This window comes from Diceros bicornis, assembly GCF_020826845.1.
Source record: "Diceros bicornis minor isolate mBicDic1 chromosome 13 unlocalized genomic scaffold, mDicBic1.mat.cur SUPER_13_unloc_1, whole genome shotgun sequence".
In the NCBI taxonomy this organism is placed as follows: Eukaryota; Metazoa; Chordata; class Mammalia; order Perissodactyla; family Rhinocerotidae; genus Diceros; species Diceros bicornis.
Window position 1 is genome coordinate 18476155 of NW_026690866.1, and position 19689 is coordinate 18495843.

The following is a 19689-nucleotide window of genomic DNA, read 5'->3' on the forward strand; positions in this document are numbered from 1 at the left end:
GACCAGTCTGCAACTCGAGTAGAATGGGCCCAGGCTTCTCCTCTTAAACAAGGATCCAGCTGGGGAGGAAGGAGGAGGAGGATGAGCAGGAGGGACAGGGTTTAGGGGAGGGGCTTGGTGGGATTTAACCCACCAGGAGCTGCTGGGACCAGGGTGTCACCAGGCTCTGCAGGACTCTCTCAATGGAGTTGAAGGTGGCTGAGCCATTGCTCCTGTCTGATGAATACCAGAGGGTGAAGATGGGGAAGGTGACTGTGAGGGTCTTCAGGCTGTGCCCCAGAGCTGCAAGACGAGAGGGAGAACGATGGCCATCACTGAGACCTGGCCTGAGACCAGACCTGAATCCTGCACTCATTATCATCTGTCGTCATCTCTCACAGTGGCACCACCCCCCACCCGTGTGGTCACGCAAGTCAGAACCAGCATATCTGCTCAGATCCTCCTCCCTCCCAGTAACACCCATTCACCTTGCACACTGGTCTTCACATACACTCCCTCCCTGTCCCAGCTCAGTTCTTAATATCCTTCACCCGGACCAACACCCCAGCAGGCACAGTGGATGCTCTGTCTAAAGGATGTTCTACATGGACTACTAGAAGAATCTTTCTGAAATGAATACCTCACTAGGGCCACCACTGCTCTAGTACCACCCCTGGCTCCCTATGGCCTTCAGTGTTTAGTTCAACCTTCTTGACCTGGCACTCAAGGCTCTACTCAATCTGGCTCCTGCTGACATTTCAGTATTATTTTATCCATCTACTGCGGTTTAAACTTCATGCTTCACGCAAACCAAATTCGTTTCAATTCTCCCCTTATGTCATGTTGTTTCTGGCTGGAGCCTTTGCTCATGGAATCCACTCTGCCAGGAAAACCCTTCATCCTCTATTTGCCAGGGTCCCTCCTACACATTCTTAAGGACTCCATTCTGGTGAAACTTTCTCTAGCAAGCTCTTCCCCTCCAAATTATGCCAGGTGCCTCTCCTCGAAACATCCCACATTGTATTATAATGGTGTGTTAATTTCACAAGACTAGGGGCTCTCTGAGGGCTGGCCTGAGACTGAATCTTTGGTATAATCTTTGTGATCAGCATGATTGCCCTAAAACCAGAATTTCACACCCTGGTGTCCCAGCTTCTGGATCACAACTGGCTGGTGGAGGAGTGGGGCTGGAGAACTTCTCTTGGGAAGGAAAAGGGGCCCCCGATACCTGTGGTGGCTTCTGGTAGCACAGGTGATGATCAGGTATGCAGGGACATGGTGGCTGGCTCCGGAGCTGTGGCGACGGCTCTCTTCAGGGAGGGATAGAGTGGCAGGAGCCCCCAAGCTCACCCGGGCTCCAGCAGTGGCTGTGCCAGGACCACCATTCACAGATGAAGCATAAATAAGAGTTAGGGGACTGGTGACTGTGTGAGTAGAGGGATGAGCAAGCCTGTGGATGAGAGGAGCCCAAGAGAGAGAGATAGGTGAACAAGAGAGACTGAACTCGGAGGAGAGACAGATGGATGTGCAGAAAACTGGACAGACGGATGCGATACCTGGAAAAGGAGGACCAAGGGCGGTGCTTTAGCAGATTAAAGTGAAAACCACATGGGGTCAGAATGTGGTGGAGAATATGTCTCTGTCTAAGGCTTTCTCACCCTGGGCTGAGACTCTCCACCAGAACCCGGGAGGGAGAGAAGGGATGAATTAGGGCCCTTCCAGGTCCTTCCCTCACCAAGGACAGCAGGTGTAGGAGAATATGTGCTCCCTATCCCCAAATACGGACGGGACCCAGGAGATCAGGGCCAGGAATAATCACTGGTGGTAGTCGGGGCCATGGCTCCATAGGTGTAACCTGTGGAGAGAAGGCAAGACGAGCTGAGCAAGAGTTGGGGTGAACATAAAGGATTAAGGAGAGGGAGGATGTAGGGACCTTTGTGGGAAAAGCAGATGGGAAAGCAGAGAGGATGAGTGGAGGGGTGTTCAGGGGGAAGGCAACGAGATGGAAGGTGGCTGGACCCAGTGATCACACAGTGATGAGAAGTCTGAACCCAGACCGGGTAGATAGAGAGATGGATCATAGCTCACTTTAGAGCAACGGAGGCAACACAGGACTCCGATTGGGACAGACAGCGTCGCTGTAGCACACCCTCTCACCACTGACGTAGAGGCTGTCCCCGTCCAGGGTGAAGGAGCCCAGGTGGGAGACGCCCTGGGTCTCATGGCTCAACTCCCAGCCAAGTCAATCTCTGTCTAACCCTTGACCTGCGCGGGTCAAAGTGGAAGGTGCAGATGATGTCCACCCCAGTGGCTGCCCCACTCTTCTCAAGCCTGGGGGAGTAAGAACATGGGGTTGTGGAATACTGAGCAGTAGTCCTTCTGGGTGTGGAAGGCGAGAGAGTGGAAGGGAGGAGGCTGAGGGAGATGCTGAAGGGGCTGCTCTGATGCCTGCAGGGGCTATCCTAGGTTTCTCCCTTGTGAGACAACCCCCTCACAAGTAAGGCCTGACTTCCTTTAGGATGCGGAGGGGGGCATGTGAGTGGAAAAGAGGGGTGAACACACAGACCTGTACGAGGAGGCACCTGCAGGTCTGCACGGACAGCAGCGAGGGACACAGACAGTGCCCTGTGCCATCTGACACATGCAGGCAAGAAAGTACCCTTACATTCTCTCGGTTCTACACTCCAAGGTCTTTTCTTTCTACTTATTTCTTGCTCCAGAGCCATCAGCCAGGCGTAGGGAACAATCATCTTATTCCTAATCTTATTCCCAGCACCTCCCATCTTGCCTCTTAAGTCTTCATTCTCAACCATGAATTCCATTTTAACCCCCGTGCTTACCAAACACTAATTACATCATCCTTCTACTCACATCTCTCCAGAGTATTCCCACTGGTCTTAGAACAGAGTGCCAAGTCACTCCTGACCTGGTCCAGCCTGTCACCCTCGCTGGTCTGGCTCACACCTCTCCCCCTGTGTTGACTCAGCTCAGCCATCCCTCTTCTCAGTTCATGGACACACCAGGCTCTCTGCTTCAGAGGTGTCCTCATGCGGGGCCCTCTGCCTGAAACACTTTCTTGAACACACTCCCACACCCTCACTCCAGTCTAATTCTCCAACTAGCTAAATCAAGTCCCAACTCTAGCTCTCAATCTAAATATCAGTCATTCTCAAGAGGGCTTCCCTGCCCCATCAGGTTGAGTCCCCTTGTGCCAAACTCCCACATCGCTCTCATCATTAACTGTCTAAAATCCAAATACCCAAATACAATATAAATTCCATGGATGTGGAACAAGGTCTCTCTGGTTCTCCAGGTCCCCATGCATGTGGCCCAGGGCCTGGCTCATGAGATGAGGAACCATCCCAGTTTGTCTAGGACTGCCCTGGTTTGAACACTAAACGTGCTATGTCCTGGAAAAACCCTCTGTCCTGAATAAACGATGATGGTTGGTCACCATAAATTATACACTCAAAGACTATCTATTGCATGACAAGCACACATTCCCCTCAAGAACGTCACAAGAAAGCTAGAATGAAAAATGCACACACAAAAAAAATTAGTAGAAGCCAACAACTAAATACAAAAGTACTTAACAAGATTCTCTGCAACGTGAATCACCAGACCGTTATTTTAGAAAAGTTTCAAGAAACAAAGTTAATTCCCTTTAGAAGGCAAGGTGGTGAGGACAGTCTTTTTGGAGACTAGTGCCCTTCCCTTCAATCTACAGTGTTGCTTAGTATTCCTCCAAATGATTTGAAATGTCATAAAGAAAAAAATGCTCAAAATGAATCTGGCTACTGGCAAATTCAATTTTAAATTTGTTATTAATACAAAGAAGTTCAAATCATCTTTTTCCCTGAATGCTCCTCTATTTCAAATTTTTGTGGAGGATTTATAGGATTTTAGAAGTCATATTGAATGGTTCTAAGGAATGTTGCTGAGTATCCCTGCTAATATTTCATGAGATGTCTTCTAATACTACATACACACGCAAAACATTTTTGTATTTATAATATATATAAATCCTGACTTTTGAGTATTATGCAATGCAAGTAAATCTATATTTTCTACTATAATACACATTTGCAGTTATTTACGTTTCTTTCATATGTTCTTATTTGCATATAACTGTACTTACTGAAATATTTACCACACAGAACCACACACAGTTTACCATCTTTTCCTTGAATATAATCCATCAAAAATCAATAATTTTTCTCAAGATACACTCACTTTCAGTGAGTCCATGTGGTGACAACCCGAGGCCAGGAAACCCCACTGGCAGGTCTTCTGCACAGCGGAGGCTGCCGGAACCTCTTGGTACCAGGTCCACAGGGTACTCACCTGGTCACACAGAAATCCATGGATCAGCGAGGACAGGTGGACCCTGAGCCCGGTTTCACTTCAAATTTGAGCTCCACAGACGCTTTTCGTGTCTGAGGGGGGATAAAAAAGCGCAAACAAGCTTTTGAGGCCTTTTATAGGGTGTTGGATGGAAAGGCCACCCCATTCACTCTTCTTTTTTTGTATTTACTGATTTAACTCTAACTGTTGGCTGCGACTGGATTTTCCCGATTCCTATCCAGCCACCTGCTCCCCGAGATGGGAGAAAACAGCTTCGTGCTGTGTGCACTTGAGTCACTCAACTCACTTGGCTGGACAGAGACGTTTTGGTGACTCTGGACCCTTTAAACAAGCTTGTCATTTAGGGACCCTGTAAGTGACTCGCTGACCTGTCAACAATTTCCACACTTCATTCAGGGCTGGGGGAATTTCAGGCCCTGGAGCAGGTTTCCCAACCTCCGCACCACTGACATCTGGGGCCGGGCAATTCTGTGTCGGGCTGTCCTGGGCCCTGGAGGACACTGAGCAGCATTCCTGCCTCCCCCTCTAGACGCCAGGAGCGCCCCCATTTGTAACAACCCAAACAACGCCTGCAGACGTCGATAAGCCCCCTGGGGACAAAATCACACGTAGGACGGTGACGGGGACTCTGAATAGGGGACGGCGGCGCCCGGACCCAGGAGGAACAGCAGCCTCGGGGGCCCTGAGAGAACAGCCTGGGGGAAATGGAGCTGCGGGAGGACGGAGAGATGCTGGGCCCTGACAGGGCTGCCCGCGGCCCAGGCGCCTCCCTGGACCCCTACCCGAGCCGGGGCCGCCCGCCGCTCACCGAGCCCCGCCCCTGAGGGCAAACGTCCAGGAGAATCCCATCTGCGCCTAGAAGAGGGAACACACCGCAAAGCCCAAGGCTCCATCCACGGCACCACCCGCGCTTCTGCTTCCGGTCTCGGGCGGGCGTTTGGGGATGACGGAAGTTCAGGGAGGACGGAAGTTCGGGGAGGACGGACGTTTGGGGGCTCCTGGTGGAGGCGGCGTGTGGAGCAGGGCAGGGCCGCCCACCCAAGCCTTGGGGGAGGTGTCTAGTTTCTAGAGTGAGTGCTAGGGCAGACAGAGGGCTGGGGCAGCAACAGGGACAGGACCAGGTCTAGGGGCGAGGCTGTGGGTGAGGACAAGTGTGTGGGCGGGGACCAGTTCCAGGGGCGGGAAGAGACGGGGGTGGGGCTGGAATAAGGCAGGTGGACTTCACAGGGTGAGGAAATGAGCTCCAGGGGCAGGGCTGGAGGCGGGGCTTTTCCTGGACCCCTAGACTGTACAGGTAGCTGGATGTTGAATAGCTTTTCTTCATTCCTTTCCCCACCTTTACACAGACGCATAGAATGATGTGCCCATATTTAAAATTATAAATTTTTTGTGCGGGTTTGCTTTACTTAATTTCGTTAAAATATTGGATCATATATTCACATTTCTCTACATCTTGCTGTCCCAAGCCAGTAGATCAAGATATAACGCTATTTTAATTTTAAAAACTGGGGGCAGAGAGGCCACTACGTCGTAGATACACATATAGGAAAACTTCAAATAGTGGTGCAGTCAGTAAAATATTCTCACTCTACCACTGTCTCCCAGTCCTTTTGCGCAGAGGTAAACATCCTTTTCTCCTCTATCCTTCCAGACATACTGTGCATATGTGGGCCTGTGTATATGTTCAAGCCCAAGAGGGATGTCCCCAAGCAAAACCTGAAGCCCATGAATTGTCTCATGTGTCAGAAGTTACTGGAAAGAGATTTAAATTTCCGGTGGAAGGAGATGAACCAGTGATGAATCCAGAGGAAGACAACAAAGAAACAAGAGAATTTTCCCATATAAAAGGTCAAAGGAAAAAGTGAGACAGAAAATGTATTCATAATATCTGACGTAGCACATCTCTGGATAAGATTCATATGCTATAAAATGGTAAACACTTATGTCATAAAACAGTAGACATTGAATTTTGATTTATCCTAATTCATTAAATAGTTATATTGGGCAAGGAGTATTATGTTTTTAACATATGTAAGAACGCTTCATGCTGATTGTTTCAGAGAAGAAAGAAAGTATAAATAGTCAAAAGCTGAAAAATGTAAATGCTGTATGGGTAGCTAATTTAGAAAGATAGATTTTCAACCAGAAAATTGAAGTTGTTTTTGGAACCAGAGTCAAGAGTGGGGAAGGTAGCTTTTCATTATAAGGCTTGAAGTATTATTTGAGAGATGTGCGTATAGACACACACACGGGAGCCTGAATTTGTATTCCAAAGGGATCATCTAACTCTACAAAGAATTTGTAAAAAGGATTCACTTTACATCAGTAGAACATATTTTGAAAACTACAGACTTCAAGCGTAAAAAAAGCTGTCATCATCCCGGTGGAAAAATGAATGGGGCATCACTTTCCCACCGACATGGTGATAAGCATTTTACATACATTACTCTTGAGTATTTTCACAGCAACCCATAAGGAAGATGGTATTATTTATCTCCATTTTGCAGGTGAGGAAATTGTTGACAGTATATTTCTAAAATTTTCATATAAGTTCTCAATAGATCTTGTTTTATGTTAAAATTGTTTATTGAGTTCTCTTTTCATTAATAAAACGATATGTGCCATTCTTACAAATAAGCAAAGGGTGTGTACAAACAATTTAGCAAAGCGACAGTTTTATATCCTTTTGATATAATTAAATATAACAATCACTTTATTATTTTTCTGCTCTCTGCCTCACAGCTAGGAAGATACTTCCTATCCTAAAGGCTTACTAGAAAACTCTACTAAAAATCAAGAATCAGGGAATACCCATATTATGCCAGGTTCCTGAATATATGGAAAAAAAGCCATTATAACAAATTTTTGTACAAAAATCTTAGATCATTCATGAACTGATAACACAAATCATGATTAGGCAAGGTATTTCTGTAGAATGACAAATATTTAAACTTTAGACATTTAGAAATGTAGTTCATTACAGTAACTAATGTGTATAAGAAGAATTTTTTCAAACTCACTAAGTGCCAGGAAAACGTTTGACAAAATGCACTGCAACATTATTCACAATAGCCAAGAGATGGAAACAACCTAATTGTGCACCCGTGGGTGAAAGGATGAAGACAATCTGGGGCATCTATACAATGGAATATTATTCAGCCTTAAAAAGAAAAGAAATCCTGTATTCAGAATTGCTTGCCTGGATCATTTCAGTAGCCATGTGCTTTCTTGCTTAGTCCCCTCTGGTCCATTAGCCAACCAGGAACCAGGGTGATCCTTTTACAATGTAAGCTCCATGACCGCTAGTGGATCCCTAAAAGAGATTTTGGAGGTAGACTACCTGGGTACCAGCTGTGTGAACTTGGACAATTATATAACCTCTAATATTCCTCATCCATACAATAGAGGTTAATAGTATTGTCTCCATGGCATTGTTGTGAGGATTAAATGAGTGAATAAATGTCAGATGCCTAGAATGTGCCTGGCACATGATAAGGCATCATGAAAAATTTAACTGTAATTATAATCAAATTAAATATTGTGATGGCCTATTAATTAAGTTGAACCATATGAAATTTCTAATTTTCAACCATTTTGACCCATTTTATTGTTGAATTAAAAATAAAACTCAGTCTAGGCAGGTTGTGTAGAGTCAAAAGGATTGGATAAATGAAAATGTTATTACAATAAATAAGATGAAATAGATTGCTTTGCAATTTACAAAGCAGTTTCTCATATTTTGTTTTATTTAATCTCTATAGAATGCTTTTCTGGGTATTATTACCACTGTCTCGGAAGGAGTAACTGACTTGCCCCAAATCACACCACATTATATAAAACAATTAGAGTGGAAATATCATTTTGAGTATAAATCCCATATGATATTTTGTTTTCTCTTCATAATATCATCCGTCCTCTCAAGAAAGTGATGAAATGATGCTGATTCATAGGAACTTAGTCTTAAAGAGACATACTCTCAGATGATCAACAGTATGTCTTTGAAACAGGGGTGTTGCGAGAGGAAACTTGAGACCCATGATTTCTGGTTTTCAAGTCCATGCTTAGAGTTCTGGGAAACAGTTAAAGAAGGGAAAGGGTGAATAATAGTCCAAAATTAAAAAAAGTCTGACGTATATGTAACTTTATTGATCACCTCAAAATTATCTTTTTGTTTATGGTCTGTGACATCCTACTAGAAAATAAATGCTCTTAGGGTAGATCACTGCTATCTTGCAGCAAGTGGCAGGCGCTGAGTAAATATTTATTAAAGAAATTAAAGTGCCCTTGAATACATCTGCTCTTTACTCACCAGAGAACAGCCTCATAGCAGGCAAATGGCATCATTAGCAATATTTTAAAAATCATATCCTTATTAGCTAGAAACCAAGGATTCAAGGCTCCCATTTATTTCATACTTTCTAAGTACAGAAGAATTCTGGTGTATTAGGGAATGTTTCCACAGCCTCGCTGTAAAATAAAGCAAGACTTTTTGGCCCATTGATTGCTGGTTCCAGCAAGGCCCATCTCTATGCTTACCTCTAAGCAATTAACTATAGATTTGTTATCCCAACAAACAGCGATTTGGTATGGAACCTGTTTTATCAGTGTCATGCAAAATTAGACATTTGCTATGTCTTTAAGTGGTGATATGGATAATAATGTTGATGCAGAAGAGGACAACTAAAAGTTCTCTCTGGTCTTTGTCAAGTGCATCTGGGTGAAGGGTATCTTGGAGTCACTGGATTTCGGAACTAAAAAAGACTCATCCAACTCTTCATGTTACAGGTGAAGAAAATGAGGTCTAAAGAGGTTGAGAGATTTGACCAAGACTAATTCCTGGGACTAGAGAGAGATCCTCTGATTTTCAGCTGGCCACATTGTATAACATCTCCAGCTCCAAACAGCCAAAAGAAGCAAGTATGTTGATTTACAGCTAGAAATGATTCCCCTTCAGGTTTTTACTTTCTCTCTCTTAGATGACTGCTCTGCCCTGACAAGGAATTTATCTGATGTTTACGCTACACTTAAGAAGAGGTAAATGCTCCTGGCAAACACTATTGTGATTCAGTGTGGCATTGGAGAGCCTAGTCATGAAAAAACGAGAATCAACAGAATAAGAGGTAAATAATATTAGAGAAGAAGAGAAAATCTATTATTTTAGTGGGACAAAACTTATAAAGTTTAGAACTGGTAAATAAGCGGAGGAATGTGAAAGGAAGCTAGATTCTTATATGAAACATCAAAAATACTGTTATATGAGTAAGAATTTGTTTAAACATGTAAGTAATTATTCCATTCCTAAGAGCAATGAATTATTTAAGATGAGTAGTTAAAATAATTGGAACTACACATTAGTTATATGAAGAAGATTATAAAGAGATACAAAGCATGTAAAAGCTCAGATTAAATGGAGAGATATACTATACTTGTGACTGAAAACAGTGTTTCAAAGATAGTTTTCCAAACATTGTTCAGATTCCATATGCTTCAAATCAACCTTTAAAATGATGCAGTGTTTGTTTTTTAGACTAAAAGATATCCATTTGTAAAATAAAACACTGGACCATAAACTAACATTATTCACAAGTAAATCATTCCAAATGGATTATAGGGCTAAAATTAAAAGTAAAATCCTCACGTATAACAGTGGTGGATGACAATATAGAAGAATATCCATAATCTTAAAGTTAGCAAAGATATTCTAAATATATATGCTTAAAGTTGTCTGGTTGAAAATAGGAACGAGAAAAAGTAAAATGGAACGTGATATGTTCTCTGATTTTCTTTCAGAGACTTAATCTAGAGAAGACTATTCCAGTCTATGATATTGGATAAAGAAATTGAAATCTGTGATAATTATACAAATAATGAGAGAACATATTTAAATGGCAGCATAATATATCAGTTAGCTTCTGCTGTGTAACAAATCACACTAAAATTTGGTGACTTCAAATAAGAATAGTTTATTTTTTCTCAAGATTCTGTGGGTTAACTGGGAAGTTATTTTTATCTTGAACTATTGGTGGCTCAGCTGGGATTGGATGGTCTAGGACAGTTTTACTCACACATCTGATTGTTGACTTGAAGCCACCTAGAGTGATGGAGATGTGGAGTCTGGCTAGACTCATTCACATATTGATGGCCTCAGGCTTCCCAAGGGCAGCCAGAGAAGGACAAGTAGCAACAATTAACAAGTGTTTTTCAAGCCTTTGCTCATGTCATTTGATAATATCCCATTGGCCAAAGCAAGTTACAATGCCAAGTCTACACAGAGTCAACGTGGGATGCTATAACCAAACAGACAGAGGGAAAGGACTGATGTGTGGCCATTTTTGCAATCTCTCACACATAATTTTAGAGGAAAATTACTATGAATGTTTGTGTAATTGTTCATTTGAATGCCCAAGGAAAATTGTACAAAGCAAAAAGAAACATAAAGCAAAAAATTAAGTGGAGATGTAAGGTAAGTTTAGTTGGTACTGAAATTGAGTCTGGAAAAATATAGTAGTTTATTTTTCAAGTTTATACAAGTTCTTGTGACCTATGAAAATAACTTACATTTCGATTATTTTCTCCCTGAGTGTGTTTTATTCCTTAACACTTTTGATATGTTTCTCTCTGGCCTTAGGAAACTAAGTTAGCACTTGGGAGCAAAGATGCAGCCTAATAGCCCCACACTGGAGGCCAAGATGGAGAAGACCTCCACGGCAACAATGACCTTACCCTTGGCGCTGTGTTAGATGGGCAGGAAGGTTACCCAGACACTGCAGAACACCAGCATGCTGAACGTCAGGAACTTGGCTTCATTAAAGGTGTCAGGCAGGTTCCAGGCCAGGAAAGCCACAGTGAAGCTGCCCAGGGCCAAGGAACCCAGGTATCCCAGGACACAGTAGAAGGTAGTGACTGAGCCCTTGTTGCACATGATGATGATGTGGCCGTGTTCAGAGTGTGCATCTGTGTCAATGAAGGGAGGAAAGGTTCCCAGCCAGATCCCACAGAGACTCAGCTGGATAAAGGAGCAGATGGGAATGATGAAGTTAGGTGCCCCTGACACCAACCACTGCCACATCCTTCTCCCTGGTGCAGTGACCTTGAAGGCCACAACCACAGTAATAGTTTTGGCCAAGACAGTGAAAACAGCCACAGTAAAAACAACTCTAAATGTGATTTGTTGAATAATATAGGTGGCTGTGTTGGGTCAGCCGATGAAGAGTAAGGAGCAGAGGAAGCAGAGGGTGAGGGAGAATAGTAGGATGTAGCTGAGAGTCCAATTCTTGCTTACAGGAGTGTCTCGGTGCTTCACAAAGACCCCAGGGACCACTGTTATGACAACAGAGAAGCAAGGAGCTGTGCAAGCCAGAGTCTTCCCTAAAGAATCTTCAAATTCCAGAAATGTCTAAAGTTTCAACAGGCTGTGATTTCTCTCATTGTTTGCATACTGGCTTCCTGGACGCCCTATACATTGATCTCTATTTGAAAAGGAAAGGAAAGTCTTGGTGTTTCAGTCAGCCACTCTTCCATATTCCGAAGACAAAAAACAAAAGTCTCATTGGCATTATAGGGCCCACAGCCCACACCTTATTTGGTTGTGAGACACAATGTTGCAGACACTTACGTTAATAATATTCACATTAAACAGTCCCGTCCTATGTCAGAATGCTTTTAGCTTCAAGTAAGTGATAATCCACCTCCAAAAGTTCCAAGTTTGGGTCCTGTGTTAGTTGGATGTGTCCATAAACTTGAGGGTTTAAGGGCGAATATTTTAGGTGGTGGGGACTTTGCAACACACCAGTGAGGTACTGGGAAAGTGAGGCAGGGAAAGGAAGGCAGGGCATCAGGGACATCAAGTGCTTTATCACTGTGCTCACCTAGATCTCAATCGCTCTGAGGAGCACTGTGAGGCAAGAAGAACACATGGAAACAAGTCATCTCAGCTGAGAATGAGACAGCTGCAACACACATGCAGGCATGCCCATCAGCCATCATTCAAGGCTGCGCCCACGGCTATGAATTTGTATTTGGCAAACTTTTCCTGTAAAGTGACAGAGAACAAATATTTTAGGCATTGTGGGCCGTAGGGTCTCTGCCACAACTACTCAACTCTGACCTCGGAGCATGAAGCAGCCATTCTTATTGTTGAAAGTGGACATTCTTTTCTCGTTCCTATTTCTACAAATAATATTAGAACAATGAAATTACTGTAATTACAGCTTTTCTTTTTAAATCACTTTTCTATATAAATCTTGTTTCTCGATTTTTCTAACTCAATTTTTGTTTCATAAAAAATTTAGTAAAATTCTTAACCTTCAAAGTAAATTCCTTCGGTTAAGTGGTTTGAATTGCGTTAAAGCTAGAAATTATTTAGACAAGGATACAGACTTTGTAATATTCAGACATTCCATTTGGGAAATTTAATGGCGCTAAATTTATTCATTTTCTTTTGCAATTCTCAAACACATTTTTAGCCAAAATTAAAACTATACTTCGCATAACATACAGTAACTACTTACTCAGTACACTTCCTCCATTGTACCTAGCTATTAGAACCCCAATTTTGAGTGACCTAAGCCAATTGTGACAGATCTAAGCTAATTTTTGTCAGAGTGTGCTCCACCTCACTTGTGGGTTATGAGCCATGGACATAAATCAATGACAATCTGATTGTATAGTCTCTTTCTTGCACTAAATAAAACGTGCATCAAATAGGATGCTATAGCTGACTCTTCCTCTTTCCCATGTGGATGCTGTGCAGTGGCAGACAATTTTAAAAATAAAATCCCACACACTAAGCATATTGAAGCAAAAGTTATATAGAGCCTGAGTCTTTATTATTAAAAGGTTGATAGAAAAAAAAAAAACCTTTGCATTTGTCTATTTCTGAAATTCTTGTAACATAAATAACAAACGTCATGGTTTAAGGCCACTATGAGTTTCTCTATCACTTTCAGTTGAACACATCTAACTACTGTACTTTGTGCATTACATTTTTGTGTTTTTGAGAGTGAGAAATGAGACTTTCATACTGCATTATCAAACACTTTACTATTGATATGTAGGAAAATCCTTATTATTGATACATTATATTCATCTTTTATTTATTTAGTTAATTATTTATTCATTTATTTATTTATGTTTTGATTGAGGAGGATTAGCCTTGAGCTAACATCTGTGCCAGTCTTCCCCATTTTGTATGCGAGTGGCCACCACAGCGTGGTTGATATGTGGTGTAGATCTATGCCTGGGATTTGAACCCATGGACCCGGGCCACCAAAGTGGAGCATGCTGAATTTTAAGCACTACACCACAGGGCCAGCCTGCTACATTATTTTAGATCCCACTAATTGATTAGACATTTTTGCATTCTAATTTAAAGTATTTTTTGCATTATGTAAGTAAACATGGAAGCAGATTCCACCGGTTGCCTATTCATGACCCATCTGTCCCCTTCCTACCAGCAGCTCAGTTGTGCTTTGACATTCAACTTCTTCCATGAGGCCGTGTGATTGAGGGGAGGTTGAGAAGTCTAAATCAATTCTAGTTGGCCCCAACTATAGTTGGAGGATGTGTTTTTGAGTGACTCTTACAAATTCAGGCAGACTAGATGCCCATTCTTTTTCATCTTTCTGTTCGCTTGCTATGATATAATACTTTAAACAGCTCAGCCTCTGAGACCATAAGGAGCCCAGCCTGTAGACAAAGCTGAAAACCAAAGATGATAGAACAAAATATGAGAGTATCATCTGTGCTTGATTATAGGTTTGAGCTGCTGAATTCTCTAATCCTGGAGTCATTCTATTTATGGCCTTTTTTTTTAATTGTTTCACTTTTTTTTTTGAAAAGTGGTATTTATGACAACATTCATTAAGTAAATAACAAATAGAATGACACATATTTCCCTGTCCATCTTTGTAATGCAACACTGTGCTTTTATTTTTTCTGGCACAAAGAATCATCATAGTAAATTACTCTGGTCTTTTTTATGGGATATAATAAATATTTTTTAAAAGACACATTTAGTTTGTTTTCTTTTAAATTTATATCCAGATGCATTCTAACAACAAACATAATTTGTAAACATGCTCTCTCTACCAGACCATTATTTATTTCTGTAATATGTTATTTCATGCATTATTTTACTGGACAGAATATTTAGCAATATAAAGAGATAACTTTGGTAATTAGTACATATGAATTGTTTGCTGTTTTGTTTGGTAAGACTGGAATATTGTACTTTAAATATGATGGGCATTTTTGTTTTCATTATTTACCTATTCCATCATCATCCATGATCAGTCTTTTATCATCTCATTCCAGCCATACTGGTCTTATTCCATATGTCTGAATATACCACATAAAAACATTTTAAAAACACTTTATTGAGGTATGACTGACATACAAAAAGGTGTACATATTTAATGTATAAAACTTAATGTGTTTGGAGATAATATACACCCATGGAACCATCACTACAATCAAGTCCTTAAACCTATTCATCACCTCCAAATGCTTCCTCCTGTCCTCGTAATTTTTTTAATTTAACTTCCTTTTTTAAAATACTTTTTTCTTTTGAGGTAGGAACACTTAACATAAATCTACCCTCCTAGCAAATTTTCAAGTCTACAATACAATATTGTTAAATATAGGCCCATGTTGGACAGTAGGTCGCCAGAACTTATTCATCTTGCATAACTCTTGATGTCCAAACTTCTATTGCCAAGAATCCCTCTTCATGTCGAACTGACAAATCCTCACATGTTTTTAAATACTCAACTCAAACATCAGCTTTCCATGAAGACTTATCTGATTCATCCAAGTAAGACTATATACTCTTGTTGACTCTGCTAACTTCTAACTACCTTTATTTGGCACTTTTCAAATTGCCATGTTATTCTTTTTTCACACGTACCTCACTATGATTTCTTGGAAAAAAGGGCCTTTATCTTATCAAGTTTGCATGCTCACTTCATGGTTTATATCTTCTACTAGAGTAATAATAATATAATATATCCATTCATTTATTGAATCTTTAGTTCCCGTTTTTGCACACCTACTATGTTTAAGGCATAGTGCTCGTCACCTTGGGTGTAAAGATATGAATAGGAGGCATGTCCTAAAGACACCCACACTTACTTCCATCATAATTCCATGTGTGTTATTCTGTGGTCAAGATGAGTATATGGTGCTACGGAATATCTAAGTGTTTGCCTAACACAACATGTAGTTTAAGAGCTGTATTCCCTTGAGAAGAGCTGCTTCAGCAAAACCTAACAATGTGAGTATAAAGAAGCCAGATCAAGGTAACTCCCAACATGGAAATGATGTATTGATTACCTAAATGAATGTATTGAATGAGTGAATTAAATAATAGAAAATAAAGAAGAAATGAGATTCTATTGGTTAATCCCAGACCCTTTACACTTTATTTGGAGACAAAGAAGGGCTGAAAGAAAGTGATTGTAATTATGTAATTTTGTCAGTTCATACCTGTCTGATTACATATTTCTCTCTCTGGCCACAATACACAGTCAAAGCAGCAGGTAGCTCTCTTCCTGAGGGATTTTCTTGAATCCTGGCTGACAGAACATCCTACACCCATAGGGGGGAGTTTGAAAGAAGAGAATTATTGATAATACTGAACAATACTATATAATTGGACAATATTTTATTATTTAATAATATTGAATAATTGATAATATTGGTTAAATTATCTCAAAAATTATCTTAAAGATCACCTCTAAGATTTGACATGATTGATGTACCCAGGGAAAGCAAAATAAAATCAAGGTCAATCTGCAGAAAAGAGTTCCCAACATGAAGATACATACTGATTTAAAAGATTTTCCATCTCAGTGACTAGGACACTTGTTTGTTTTAAGGAAAATGGGGCATCTGATCATGAATCATATTTGTTATTGCCAAATGTGATTCCGAACATGGTATTCCTGTATCACTTTTTTGAACTATAAGCAGATTTTACCTTAATAATAAATAATATTTTAATTCATACAATACTTTTATATGAGAATTGTTTGATTAGTACAATATGTAATTATTTAATTTATTTAGTAATATATTTATTGTCAGGTAGATTATACACAAAGGAAACAGGGTCAAGCTTGAATGATATAATATAGCATCTTGAGGGATGGCTTACAAGACTGAGTTTCAAAGGGAAATCTGATGTGAAGAAGAATGTAGTTCCTGGAAGAGCAAAAATAATCTTTTTTTCTGATGGTGTATTTTTCTCCAAGAATGTATAAAGGTGGGATGAAGAGATGGAAATATAAGGAATATTAATAAAATATTGAAATATTAAAAAAAAAACACTCAATGTCAATTCTTTTGATTCTAGTTAAAGAGAATAAAATTTGTTTTCTGGAATAAAAGCAAATGGCCAAAGACAATTTTAATTGTATCAACAAGTCATCAAAAGGCTTGGTCGTCAGCACCTGTTATGTCTTCGAGGCACAATGCATGCAGAGCAATAAATTTGCAAGAAATGAGATTGACACCTTTTCAGCTTAAATGGGAATTTAAATCATCAATTTTTTATCAGCTCATCATATTAAATTGGTAGCCTCACTGTCCTGCTGTAGCATATAAAGCATTTCAAAATTGGGGATTATCTCCTTAATTAAAAGTGTCCTTTCAAGCTGGCCCCGTGGCTTAGTGGTTAAGTGCGCATGCTCCGCTGCTGGCGGACCAGGTTTGGATCCCTGGCGAGCACCAACGCACTGCTTCTCTGCCTATGTGGAGGCCGTGTCCCAAGTACAGCAACTAGAAGGATGTGCAGCTATAACATACAACTATCTACTGGCGCTTTGGGGGGGAAATAAATAAATAAAATTATTTTTAAAAAAAAGTGTACCTTCAATATCTCTTGGACAGGAAGAAAAATTATATCAATAAGTGAGTATTTTGTTATGAGTTAAACAATTTCACCATTATTTTCATATACGGTCTCTATCTTGTGATGTAGATGAAGAATTAATCGAAGATTGAGTTTTCTGCAGTCTTTTTGAATACCACGGCCCAGTCTATCAGCTCCTCATGTATGATGAAACCTTGACCACGTGGATCCTGGGGAACAAACTCCCTTAATTTCACCTGAAGTCCAAGACCTTTGGGAAATGATATAGTTCAGAATTTCATACTGTGACACAGAGTTTCTTTTCTCAGCCAGTGACGCATGAGCTACAGTGCTGTTTTTAAATTGGGTGTTTTTTAGGAATGGGTGGAGCTGAAAGGGAGACATAATTGGGAAAGGAAATAAGGATGGAAATTGAGGACAGAAAACTCATATATGAACGGGTGGGGCTACTGAGTTGCCCAGCAATTAGATTTTTTCCCCTCTATATCAGTAATCCTCTGACTAAGTTCAATTTGGGGAGTGTTTACTGTTTTCCATACTTAAGTAAGAAGGCATTCCTGTCTGCCCTTAGAGAGCACATGGTGATTTGTTTAAACCATTCTTGAAGATTCCATGTCCAGGGAGCGCTGTAGGGCCAAACCTGAGGTGCACCTTGAGCAATGAGGTTTGCTTTAGGGGTGCTAGGGAGTTTCCTTGAACTCAAGAAGAGACAAAGAAAGACAGCTTGCTTCTTACTAACTTTGAACAAAATATTTTATTAAATGAAAGAGAAAAGATGAAAGCTCCTAATAAACAATATTCATACAATAATTGATATAATTTATATATAAATGTATAACTAATATTTATATAATACATAAATATATATAAGGTTATATATATACATAAATAAATATATATTCACAATAAATGTGTGTATTTATATCTGACATCACATTAACTTCCTTGTACCTGAGAGCAAGAATTTCAAGACACATTATTCATAGGTTTTGGATTTATAAAAGTCTAGGTTCATCTAAGTAGAATTGAAAAGGTCTTGGGGAAATTAAAATATATTTCAAAGTATTGGGGTTCTCATCTGTAAAATGGGGATCAATCTCCTTGCTTCCAAAAGTCATTTTAAATTTCAATGAAGAAATATTTATTTAACTATCAGTAGCCTTTCTAGAAAAATGCAGGAATGTTCAAATAAATTGTCCTTTCCCCAGTGGCATTTAATTTATCACAGGCTAGGGCCAGAACTAGATTTTGAAAATCCCTGAATTTTTAAATTCCCTTGGATGAATTGTCATTAAGTCTTATCTTAAAAACTTACCTCTCACAGTGAAAGTTTTTAATTGATTATTTTTAGTTAAAAGAGTTGACACTGTTGCTAAATAGCCCCTACAATCATTAGGGATTTACTTGCAACCTGTACGAAACAACAGCAATTCATTATGTTCAAGTCACCGCTGATTTGTCGCAATGTCACTATTACAATTCTATACACAAATGAAATAATTCTCGTATCCTAAAATACAATAATGGGAATCATATTTAAGGGAGAAATTTTACCTGCTAAGTGAGAAACATGAGCTGACCTGCATTCCATTATGGACACCACTTCTGCTTTTATCAAAAGCATTTCATGGAGGGCTCAGGCCACCACATCCACAGCATGATAGATGTAGTAGCTGGATCCAGACATGGTCGTGTCTAATTTGTCCTTTGGCAGAGAATCCAGGGAGGCATTGAGCGGAAACTCCAAAATTTTCCACATCTAGTTCCTGCAAAAGAGCAGTTAAAAATTTCAAGCCATAATTTGGTAAAGAGAAAGTCTTCTGGGTATTTAGAGGGGCGAACTGTCCATAGAGAGTGTTTAAATCCAGATATCTCAAAGTTCTGGTGTGCAAAGGAAAGACTGCCATGGTAAGAATGAAAAAGGGGTGAAGTGGAAAAAAAGAAGCATCCCACAGTGGTGTAGTGATCCACACCTTCTGAGTGGTTAAATAATACTTTTCTGCAATGCTCACACTTATTAATATACTTGTGTCACCATACATGGTAAACGTATTGGCTGATGAGCCTATGATTCTGGCCATGAAGGTCCAATCTTTTGAAGTGTACGTCCTCTTGGTCACAGGTATCTTAGTCACAGGCAGACACCGTTCATAGTCTCCTCTCTTCTAAGTTCCCAGAGGAACTGCTCACTATTTATATCAACTGACAGTAAATTTCCCACCCAGGTCCAGCCGAAATGTATCAACAGCGAGACCCTTCTGAAGACTAAAGATATGTCCTTGGAAGCCATCTGATAGAGAGGAAAAGTAGTCCTTACCTTTCAGTACAGGATCAATATCTCCATAGGTGATCTGAATCAAAAGAGAAAAAAGGTTCTGTATTGAGTTCTCTGGAAGCAAAATAAACCGAATTTCAGCAAAATTCATATGATCAGGTAGCTAAATTTAAATTCTTGGCAATAACTCTGTGAATAT

The 19689-nt window shown here is 40.3% G+C and overlaps 1 protein-coding gene and 1 long non-coding RNA gene across 2 annotated transcripts in view; both read right to left on the reverse strand.

The window, feature by feature from the left end:
• Positions 1-19689, reverse strand: part of LOC131401746 (ral guanine nucleotide dissociation stimulator-like) — a 366596-nt gene that overhangs the window by 303378 nt on the left and 43529 nt on the right. The gene's annotated exons all lie outside the window — the stretch shown is intronic.
• On the reverse strand, positions 1397-2157 carry LOC131401750 (uncharacterized). The gene is made up of 3 exons (XR_009217929.1): positions 2137-2157; positions 1799-1834; positions 1397-1429 (listed from the first exon to the last, which is right to left on the reverse strand). It is a non-coding gene; the product is annotated as an uncharacterized LOC131401750 (long non-coding RNA).